Below are 12,685 nucleotides of genomic sequence, written 5' to 3' on the forward strand. Positions count from 1 at the left end.
AAAATAAGTGATCAGTTAAGAAACAAACACGGGTTATACTATTCGATACATTTAAATAACGTTTAAAAACGATATATTTAAATATTTTAATATATTTCATATATATTCCAAATATTGTTTCCAAATAATTATTATTAAAGTATTTGATTCTCACATAGACATTTTACATCGAATAAGTATTTTTGTACAGCTGCAGACGCAATGGATATTGTTCCTGTATGTTGATATTCCCGGATACATTATAACTTTGGTAGGTTGTTATAATGATATTTGCATTTTGTTTTCATTCATTCGCTGCAGCTTTGAACAGAATCATTCTTGTTCCTTTCCGTTTGGTTGGGAAGTTTTTCGATGCGCGATAGACGGTGTTTTCACAAGTATTTTCTTTTGTAAGCGTGTATATGTTACAGTCAATGTGTAAAATATGATTCACTCAGGCAATTTATTAAATATCTAAATATTTCAGTCATTTTACAAATTGACTGAATAATCCATTCATTTATTTAACCGACTGACTAAAAATGATAAAGACGACCAAGAGAGGTTAAACACATCACAATATATTAATTATGCTAAGAAAAGAAGCCAAACAATACAGAACTGTACTTGGTGATGATATTAAACATAAACAAATATTTGGAATTCGTTATCATATTAATAAAGATGGACATATTTTTCAGTTAATTTGTAAAATAAACTGAATATTTAGGCGTTTAATACATTTCCTTAGTGAAATCTGTTTACATTTTGAATGTAAACATATACACACGGTAAAATAAGCAATGTTCAGTGAAATATTTACTCTGTGTTGCAAGTCAAAATAGTGTACACGAAGATCGCACAATTACCAAGCAAGTGACTTATCAAAACTGCATCACCATTACCGATGCTCCCCACAAATATACCTACATTTCAAAAACTGTATTTCATTTTTGTTGATCAGTTATACGTCCTTCTACTTTCAATTAAAATGCGCTTACGAATGGCGAGCACAGGTCGCGAACAAGTCTAGATTTCTGCTATATCATCCGGGTACTCACTGGGAAAATACAGTAATGCACAGGTAACAACTACTCCCGCGGAATTGCTTTAGATCAGTGCTCCTTTGTACGTTGAAATACTATATATTGTGAATGCCAAAATGATGTATCAAGGATCAAGTAGAAGATACATTGACCGTTGCGCTGGGAGTTTATTCAACAGACCGTGAAAATAACACTGCTGTATCTTATTATTTATTTTAGATGACGCAGGCAAAGCTCACTTCTCCTGGCGGCCATTATCAAACGGCCAGCTAAAACCCCGCGCTTACGTCTACAGTACAGTACGTCTGTAGTACGGTAATTAGTATTCTCTCCCTCAAGTGTATCCTCAATGATATAACCCACCCTCATTAATTACATGCTGCTCTTTTCCAGCCTCACGGCTATGGAGCTGTGATAAAGAGTCCAAGTCATCATAAAGTAATTAGGGTCCAATAAAAACAATGCGCCGCCAAACCTCATACATATTATCACTGAAAGTCGTACTACAGACGGTTAATGTCAAATCACAATAAAAGCATTTCAATTGCAATAACATGTTCCAGGACCATGTATTCTCTTAACACCATCGGATTTAGAAGCAATGGTCGTATAAAACAAAACAGATCTATTTAATCGCAACAGTATTCATGTTATTCCCACAAAATCACATAAAGAAAGGAGACATTAGGAAATACATGTGCATTATCATTTTTCGTCAGGATAACAAAATTTTCTCTCCTTGTTACCACCTCCAGGTTCAGCTTAACACGGGTCCTCCTTTGGTCAAAAGTTTGTTCCCCCTCTAATGAGTGTGTCACGCGTTGCACACGAGTGGCGGACGGGGTGCACACCCGTGTGCAACGCGTTGCACACGGGTCTCACACGCGTGACCAACCCGATGCACACTGGTTGCGTAACGCGTTGCCCATGCGTGTAAGGGGAATGAACTTCTAGGCAGTAGTGTAGGTCTCTGATCCGCTCTAAATTAGATTATGGCTCCATCGTTTATGGTGGAGCCTGTAAGAGCAATTTACAAAAATTAGATTCCATTCACCATCAGGGACTAAGACTTTGTCTTGGCGCCTTTCGAACGTCTCCTGTGGAAAGCTTATATGTAGAAGCTGATGAACCATCGTTAAAGCAGCGGCGTATCAAATTATCGCTTCAATATATTGCAAAATTACGTTCTAACCGGTTAAACCCTGCATTTAACTGTGTATTTCAACCCCATTACGAAGACCTTTTTCATAGTAAGCCTAAGCTGGTCCCACCACTAGGCATTCGGATTAAACCCCACATTACAGCTGCACATCTTGATTTAGATAATATTTCTCCTTTCAGGCTTCTGTCTTCCCCTCCTTGGCAACTTGTCAGACCGGAGGTGGACTTGACACTCACACAATTTAAAAAACAAGACACAAATCAATTAGTATATCAGCAAGAATATTTACAAGTTAGAGCTAAATACGAATCCCACCGTTCTATTTTTACAGATGGATCCAAGGACGGCAGCACAGTCTCCAGTGCTGCTGTCATTGGATCCAAAACCGTCTCATCTCGCTTACCAGACCATAGCTCCATTTTCACTGCTGAAGCCAAAGCAATATTAACTGCTTTGGAATATATCCAAAAACAGTACAGTTGTAAACGGTTCATCATCTTTTCAGATTCATTATCGTGTCTACAGGCAATCAAATCTAGCTCTTCGCATCATCCATTCATTTTAGATATTTTAGAATTGTATAATGACCTTGCTACTGGCCAATACGACATCGTCTTTTGCTGGTTGCCCAGTCATGTTGGAATCACGGGTAACACTATGGCTGATGCTGCAGCAAAGGCAGCTCTCAACAAATCTGTGACACCACTTCTACTACCATACAGTGATTATAAACCTGTTATTAGATCCTATATCAAAGACCTAATGCAGAAGAAGTGGGACACTCAAGTGGGTATAAATAAATTACATGCAATTAAAGCAGATATTGGTTATACCTACTTGGGCTGTCAGTCCAGATTTGAAGAAGTCGTATTAAGACGATGTCGTATTGGCCATTCTCGTTATACTCATGAATATTTGTTAAAAGGTGAGGATCCTCCATTCTGTATCCCTTGTGATGAAAGAATCACAGTCAAGCATGTCCTGCTTGACTGTGTGGATTTTTCCATCACAAGGGAAAATTATTTCCAGGTTTCATCCATGAAGAATCTTTTTAAGGTAAGTTCTCATTTAATTATTGCTTTTTTAAAAGAAATAGAATTGATTGATAAATTTTGATATGTATTGTAAAAAGTATGTGCTTTTTATGATTATTATTATTATTATTGGTAAAATGATTATATAACTGTGATTGTTAGTGGCTGTACCTTCAAAGGGGGTTGAAGTAGCGTAAAATAATTGTCCCCCTGAGAGGGTACATAAGTCCTATTTCATTCAAAGTATTTTTCATTTTCCATGTTTTTAATCGTAGAATTCTTGTTGTTTTTAACTGATTTGGCTTAAACTTGCTGACAATCACCAGTAGCCAGAGCGATGGTGTAAATCCTGCTGGGTTACCATGTAGGTAGCAGAAGTATCGTAAGTCCCCATGGTACCTAGTATGGTGTCCTACCTTTGGCTATTGGTGATCTATAGCCCATTTTTATTGTGTATTGTTATGAATTGTTACAAATTTTATTATGTTATGCTAGTTTTACAATCTACATCTGTGATGGTCTAGTGTTTTTACTGTCCTTTGTCGACAGATTTTAATGTCTATATTTATGTATTATTACTGTCCAACTTGATTTAGTCACAATATGGCTGAAATATTGCCGATGTGACTATAAATCTTAACTCACTCACTCACTCTTCATGAGTAAATCCTGAGGTTGGTGCTTCCATTTGTACCATCACTATCTCAGCCATAGTGTCACACCGCAACTTCTCCACTAAAGGTAAGGACAGGGCTGCTATTCACGAACTGTGACTGTCAATTGCGAAACGGGCGCAGTTATAAATAGACTGAATAAACAAATCACATACCGGAATTCGTTTTATGAAGGTCCGGTTCCATTACAATGAATAGATATGCATGTTGCCTATATTTTATACTGGTTGTTTCACGGGCTATTTTACAGTAGCGATCGACTGGGGAGGGTTATATCTATATATTGTTTGAGCAGGTTAACGTTTACACATTGTTCTCGTGAGTGAGTATGGTTTTACACAGCTCTTAGCAATATTCCAGCAATATCACGGCGGGGGACACCAGAAATGGGCTTGACACATCGATAACTGTAACTACATACCCGACACTGCCCAAAATTAATGTAATAGTTACTTGTGTTGTCGTTTGTTCACCCCTTTTTCAGTACCGTTAAGATTAGGGGAGCAAACTATTGTGTGAGTGAGTGAGTGAGTGAGTGAGTGAGTGAGTGACTGAGTGACTGACTGACTGACTGACTGACTGATGTCAGCATTGACGCACACGAAAGGGCGTAAACTGTTTAAACAGGGAAATGTCACACCTAAATGGACTCTTATGAAACATATAAAGAACTCTCATGTTCAAGATCAACGTATCTTTTGAATTCACGATAAAAAATAAAACATGTCGCAATACCCCACGTAGTTTCTGAAATATTTGTGCACGATACACCAGCGAAACATTGGCCTGAGGCGCTGGACTAGCAAGGGTATTTTGGGGGCAATCGACTGCACCATTGTCTGGTTCATCTTCACGAGTTACGCAAGTAAACACGCCGAGCGATGTTGGGAGTGCTCACATTACTCTCACTGGGAAAAGCCGACGACAGCGTAAGTTTGTAGCAAGCACCAGGTAACCAGTTTGCAAGTAACCAAGGACAAACGCAGTATTAGGGTCCCCATTTTTGCCTTCGGCAGCTTTGCTAATTTATAAGCGCGTAAGCGTCGGCGTGCTGAAATCCGTTGGAAGGCATTTTGAGCCAAAAGGACCCCCAAAATGTTCTGGACGTATAGAAAGTATGATTTATGGGGGCCGAGAGTTATGCGATAGAAAGTGAAGCCATACTCTCATTGTGTCGACTTCGTGTTGGTTGTGGGCGGGACATAAAAGAGTAAGACGTCACGTGTCTGATCATGTGACTTTCCTACTATGGATTCTACTATGGAAGCAACTACGCTCATAGTGTAGAACTTGTAAATTTAGAAGTTGGGGCTTTAACAAATAAAACAGAGGCGACTTGGAGAGCAGTTAACAAATCTTTGCATAGGTATTGAACGAATAAGGGAATGTATGATTATTTTGTTGTAAACATTATCAGAAAAGAAATATTTCTCTTGTTCGGTTGATCCTCTTATTCAGTTTCTTAGTTCATCAGCCGTGTTTACAATTTTTAGGACTTAGACGCAAAACGATCGTTTTAAAATATGATGAAAAAGAAGCAGAAAAACACATAGATCTAGGCCTAGATGGATCCACAGACTTATATATAATTATTTGACAGTCACAGACCTATATTGTCTGATAGGGTCTGAAAATACTGATGTGCCGACAACGTACATTCGGTAGAAAAAAATGGCTGCCTACAAAATCCTCTCGCTTCGACCGTAAATAACGAACTGCGCATGCGTGGAACGTTTTTCGTTCGACAACTTCCGTAAAAACGTTCGTTCCGGTTTGAGGACCCACATACTGCAGTCTACCCGAAAGCGTTATTGTTTTTCTTTTTTTGTTTCAACTTAATGGAGCAATACGAAATATATGTTGGATTTCATAAACATTTCATAACTTGTGCATTTGGAGCGTAGAAGCCGAATTGTTAAGGTGTGCAAATACATGCACTTGTCAATGCATTCTCGTTTATTATACTGTTTTCAAAATTAAAGTAGAGGTTATTTTCCCACAAGAGAGGCATGGGTGGCCGTGTGGTCTAAGGCGCCTCAATAAGCTGTGCAGAGTTATGTCCCTTGGCCACGCCAGAAACCTATGATCTTGGGTTCGAATCCGGATTCGCCCCGATTATGTTTCTAGGTTTCTCAGCGCCGTACCCATGCTCGTGGGTTTCACCAAAAGGGTATATCTGAGACCACTGTTCAAAGCGACGTTAACCCAACTCACTCATTCCTCCCACAAAAACGCCGAGGGTAGCTCATAGTGGTTGGATGTAAAATATGGACAATAAAAAACTGACGCGGAACTTCCTTCCAAATCCACTTTCACTCGTTTCTTTAAAATTTGCTGGATATGATTCCAAAGCTGACTGCCTCCTGTGGTATCATCATCATTGCCAAATCTATCCTGGCTACATGCTGTGATAGACGTTTTCATTACTATTACTTAAGTTATCCCTTAGCCTCTTATCGTCGAGCGCCAGGCAGGGTATCAACAAGTACTATCTTGTATATTGTTTATGATGGGGCCGGACATCGAACCCCTTACCTCTGCGGGCAGACGCTCTTCCACTAGACCACGGAGGCGGTTACAAGCGTTCTGAAATCATCACTCGGCGTCAACGTTCTTTTTCCACATACCTGTGAATATCCGGGTGAGAATAGGTCTTTAGAAACCCATGGATGTTATTTTGATGAGTTTGTAAAACGTTTATTGACTCTATTTACATTTATAATTCATAAGATGTCGGTACTTAATGTGTTTCTATTGACATCAAGTCTATGTTTCTGCATTTTGTTCAAATATAACAAGGTCTTCTTTTGAAATATAGTAACAAGTGAGTGAGTGAGTGAGTGAGTTGGGTTTAACGCCGCTTTTGACTGTATTACAGTTATATTTCGGCGTGTCAGCTTAATGTGGGAGGAAAGCCCGAAGTGATGCAGGTCTCAGACGTTTACCACTTCTGTGAAACCCACGGGTACGGGTATGGTGCTGACAAACCTAGAAACATAATCGGGGCGAACCGGAATTCGAATCAACAATCATAGGTTTCATCCAACAACTTTGACGTTCTTTGAAATCGTGGTAGAAAGAACATGATCGATTGTACCTCAACAGTTGTAAAATGTGAACACCAAAGGTTGGAGCTGCTGGAATATTTGCTCGACATGATGTGGAAGTTGACTATTTCCCTCATGTCATGGAGTCTTGTTGAGAGCTTTTTTTGCCATTCTGAATCGTTATGCGGAATTTTTCTTAATTCTTCTAGTATATAGCTGCAACAGTGGTCAAGTGATGTGTCATGTCTGTTTCAGGGAGGCCATAGACTGTACTTGTTTTACTGATGGACCTCTCACATGTTTGGGGCCTGTTTGGGACAGTATGATGGAGGACCACATCTTATGGTGACCCTCATCTTCACTCGAAGAGCTTGAGTGAGTGAGTGAGTGAGTATGATTTTACGCAGCTTTTAGCAATATTCCAGCAATATCACGGCGGGGGACACCAGAAATGGGCTTCACACATTGCACCCGTGTCGGGAATCCGAAGAGCTTGAAGATGGAAGAGGAATCGTTTTCGCGTTGTTGTAGGGACATGCAAAGCACTCCCTCCTCAATTGTCTTTTCGTATTTCCTATGTATCTGGTTGTTGTTGTTGTTCATTATTAAACAGTGATTGATTGAACTGACTCTTTGTGTCTTGATTGATCTCTACTCCAATAGGGGGCCGAGGCTGAGTTGAGATGTCGTCTACGTTGTCTGTCTGTCTGTCTGTCATGTCAGTGCACACCAAAGTAAAGAAAGAGTAAAAGAGAAATTGAAAGGCTCATGCTTGAAAGATCAGCTGCCTGGTGTCAGTCATTCCAGTACACACCATCACTAACACTAAAGACGGTCTATGAATACCATGTCATCCTCCAGAGATGTCCCCGATACCGAGTGGGTGTCTGAAAAAAACAACGGATCGAAATCTGACCAATCAGACTCCTGGGTTGTCGACCAATCAGAGGCCGCGCTCGGACCATTGTGGGCTATGGAAAAGAAACACAGGGGTCGGTCCGTTTTGGAAAACTGAGGTGCAGGCCAGGCACCGGAACGAACCAATCGGAGCCGCTGCGTGGGAAACCAACCAGGAAGCAAGGTGTCAGCCCCTTTCCTATAAAAACAAGAGCGAAGCCACTCACACACACACACTGCATTCTATGAAACCAACCATGTCACCTCGATACAGTTGTATGAAGTGCCAGACCGACAGTCACAGTTACCTGTACTGCCCTGAAGTGATATGTACCGAGTGCCACACTCAAGGTCACCGTCACTATGTTTGTCCGAAGATAAGGCAGTCAAGATAAGAAGAAGACTCCCCAGGGCCCATGTTACAACTGTCAAGTAGTGGGTCATTTCGCTGCAGATTGCCCAGAACCCAGTCGAAAGAAAACGTCAGCATCACACAACTCCGTACGGGCATCACACCATGTCTAGGGAAAAGAAAACAGGACAGAAGCCCCTCAAGAAAACACTCTTCAAAGCGCCGACGACGCATTCAGTCTGAGGAGGAGATGGAGGTAGAGGATGAAGAAGATAGATCATCTGAGCAAAGTGACTAACGCATGGGACATGCTGCTCCACTGTTTTTTCCAGTTTCCAATCGTTTCCAGTTTTTCCAGTGTTCCTACCGTTTCCTGTCGTTTCCAGTTTCCAATTTGTTTTCCAACAGCCCTTTTCAGGGCCACCCATCTCTCCCGAAAGAACGCTTTTCATCCTCATGCTTTGACGACCCTCAAACCCAAACAAAGAACCGACCACCACCACCACCCACCCACCTCCCACCCAACACCATCTCCCTCCACCACCACCACCACCTCTTCAATTTTTAGAAAGAAAAAAACGGTACATCCAGGATTTTATACGCGCTTCTTTCAATGTCGATCTTTTTCACTCTGTACGAGCGCTTCTTTGGGTTTTACCCCCTCCTCCCCGGAAACGGATGTGCCGCCCTTTTGGAGGTGCGCATGCCACCGAAACGGATATGCCGCCATCTTGGATGAACACGCTGCCGGAAACGGATGTGCCGCCATCTTGGATGCGCACGCATGACTCAACCCAGAGGTCACGTGACCCAACCGACCAATCACAAGCCAGGAGCGGTTCTAGGGTGGGGCCGTGCCAATTTACACTTTTCAGAGGGGTACACAAAGTACGTGATCAAGACTACCAGTTTTCAGACTTTAGTTTTGTGGAGGCCTGGGTGGCTGAGCGGGTAAGATCGCTGACTTAGTGTGCTGGAGATTAGGTGCCTCACTCTGTCAGTGTGGGTTCGAATCCCGGACGGGGCATACACCAATAAAGTATGAGAATCTGTACTTAACTGAGAAAGTGTTATCCCAGATATAACATTTGAGAATATTTTTATTTTGAAACTGAAACCACGTGTATCCATTAAACAACCACAGCATTAGATCGGCTGTTTGACGTGACGTCAACCACGTCACAATACGCGAGGTCAAATTCACAGAGGAGATTCATCATGTGTATTTGATGATATATATACACACACAATTGGTTATCAATTATCTTGTACAATCATAGCATGTACCATGCACATTAGACTCACTAAAATACTATTTCAGCAAACCAATCATAGCGCCATCATCATTGAAACGAAAAACAATTCGAAATCAAACTTTACAGCTCATTTATCCGTAAGCGGTTAACCCACATGCGAAAATGTATTGTTGTCACAAGACTCGAAGGCATTTCATATGAAAAAAAGCAGCAGTTATTTTTCGAAACGGGAGAGCATGTAGGACAACTGGAAAACAAGAAATCGCATGTCCTGTCGATCACTTCGGGCTTGGCCATTCAATGTTTACGTTTAGGTCATGAGCTTTCTACCCATAAATACACACAATGTCACCTTAATATTAACGACCAAAGTTATCGTTTCATATCTTCCATATCTTAGACTTTCTGAAAATCACCATAAACTGAAAGACAATCGGCACTGTCGTTTCGTTGCGACACACAGTTCTAGTCGATACAATATGCAGGACTTGAACAAAAAGCTTCCGTTACGGACTAAACGTTACAGTAGGGAAAGGTAACTCTTTCTGGCCAGTCTGATACATTTTATTTTCAAATTGGCTGTCTGATAGTATAATAGCTTCGTGGATGTGACATGGGCGCATAATAAATCATTTGCCGCCATTCGCATGAAGTTCAACATGGCAGAAAAAAGGTCGAGAAGCGAGGTAACCACTTTACTAATCTCACCATATTGTGTAATCCATAGCACTATACAAAATATGAGTTACACGATGTTATAAATGAGATAATTCGGTTGATGATGGTTATATTTTTGTTTTTGTACATAGATCCTACCAGAATGGCCCGAAAACAACCGCCTTCTGGCACTGGCATCTAGGTAACTTTTGAATTTAACAAGTATATTGAAAAAAAGAGAGATGCAAATGTATATTCAAAGAATTCAGACATAAATATAAACGTCCAAGCCAAATAGTGATGGCGCAAGAAAAGTAAGGTGCTCTGGGTTTTGGCATGACCGGTCGATTGATATTACCGGGCGCTTCCTACCACCTCTCCAGGCGAAGTAAGGGTCGAAGTCGTGTATTAAGCAAAGGAACGCTACTCCTAGGACCGGTGTCCTCGACCACCAGACTTCCGTCCTCCGCCGCCACAGGGACGCAACCATGGCAAACAGGTGGCCCAATTTTGTCGGCTCTTACCACCAGCAATAGTGAGTGAGTGAGTCTTGTTTAACGCCGCTTTCAACAGTATTCCAGTTATTTCACAGCGTGTCATCTTAATGTAGGAGGAAAGCTCGAATTGTTGCAGGTCTTAGACGTTTAGAACTTTGATGAAACCTACGAAGACGAGAGAAACATTTTCGGGGAGAGCCGGGATTCGAACACATAGGTTTCTGGCGTGGTTTCTGACGCGACTCTGCACAGCGAATTGCGGGACCCGATCAGCAATAAGGTGGTGGGAACAAATCCTTGGTCCCAACGGCGTGCGTGCGTGCGTGCGTGCGTGCGTGCGTGCGTGCGTGCGTGCGTGAGTAAATGAGTAAAAATAATTATAATAAAAATAATACGCAAATAAATACGTAAATACTAAATAAATACGTAAATGAGTAAGTAAATAAGTAAGTAAATGTCTTGACAGTTAGGTTAAGCTCCAGTGCTCTGAATGCCATTGCATGGGAATCCTCACTGGGGGCTCCCTCTTTGTAGCGGTATTACAGTACAACAGACATCTTTGGGGCAAGCTCTGTTTTATTTCGTCAGCGGCGAATAGCAGTGTAATAACGTTTTGTGGAACAAGTTTTGTGGAACTGTTGCTGCTGCAGAAAATATGTATTAAATACATCCGTTTACATTAAATACGTCATTACATTTGTTCAAAACAAGTTCTTCGCAGTTTTTGCATCTTATCTATTATACAATAATGTTAAACATATCCATGCTGCTTGCATATTTAACCTAAAATGAATGAAATAAAATACAATTGGAACATTGACATTGTACACCATGACCACTAATGCATTTAAACAAACTCTCCAATATATTAGTCATCATTCTCATAATAAATCCTTTTTACTCAATATTATCAATCAATATTCACCATGAAAAAAGTATTAATGCATCATTTACAGAGTTTAAAATAAATAACCCCATTAAAACTAAGCTAGGTGTCGGCGAATAGCAGTGTAATAACGTTTTGTGGAACAAGTTTTGTGGAACTGTTGCTGCTGCAGAAAATATGTATTAAATACATCCGTTTACATTAAATACGTCATTACATTTGTTCAAAACAAGTTCTTCGCAGTTATTGCATCTTAGCTATTATACAATAATGTTAAACATATCCATGCTGCTTGCATATTTAACCTAAAATGAATGAAATAAAATACAATTGGAACATTGACATTGTACACCATGGCCACTAATGCATTTAAACAAACTCTCCAATATATTAGTCATCATTCTCATAATAAATCCTTTTTACTCAATATCATCAATCAATATTCACCATGAAAAAAGTATTAATGCATCATTTACAGAGTTTAAAATAAATTACCCCATTAAAACTAAGCTAGGTGTCGGCGAATAGCAGTGTAATAACGTTTTGTGGAACAAGTTTTGTGGAACAAGTTTTGTGGAAATGTTGCTGCTGCAGAAAATATGTATTAAATACATCCGCTTACATTAAATACGTCATTACATTTGTTCAAAACAAGTTCTTCGCAGTTATTGCACCTTAGCTATTATACAATAATGTTAAACATATCCATGCTGCTTGCATATTTAACCTAAAATGAATGAAACGAAATACAATTGGAACAAATTTGCATTGTACACCATGGCCACTAATGCATTTAAACAAACTCTCATATATATTAGTCATCATTCTCATAATAAATCCTTTTTACTCAATATTATCAATCAATATTCACCATGAAAAAAGTATTTATGCAACATTTACAGAGTTTAAAATAAAATACCCCATTAAAACTAAGCTAGGTGTCAAGGTTGTTATGACGACAAAATCTTAGGGGTCAAATAAGCCCTATCCTTTAACAAAAACGCAAGCAATGACTTTTAACTAACATAAACCAATAAAATCGATCTTTGCATCATAGAGACTGTACTAAGTTGGAAACACCAACTGGGGCGCTGTAAAGGTGATTATAAATATAGCTATATAGATATCTACTAATGGACCCTTTCAACCGTGAAAATCAACCGTGAAAAAGCAACACTGACAATGTCAAAGTAAAAAG

Source organism: Haliotis rufescens, unplaced genomic scaffold (genome assembly GCF_023055435.1).
Source record: "Haliotis rufescens isolate VD_foot unplaced genomic scaffold, xgHalRufe1.0.p SCAF_17, whole genome shotgun sequence".
NCBI lineage: Eukaryota > Metazoa > Mollusca > Gastropoda > Lepetellida > Haliotidae > Haliotis > Haliotis rufescens.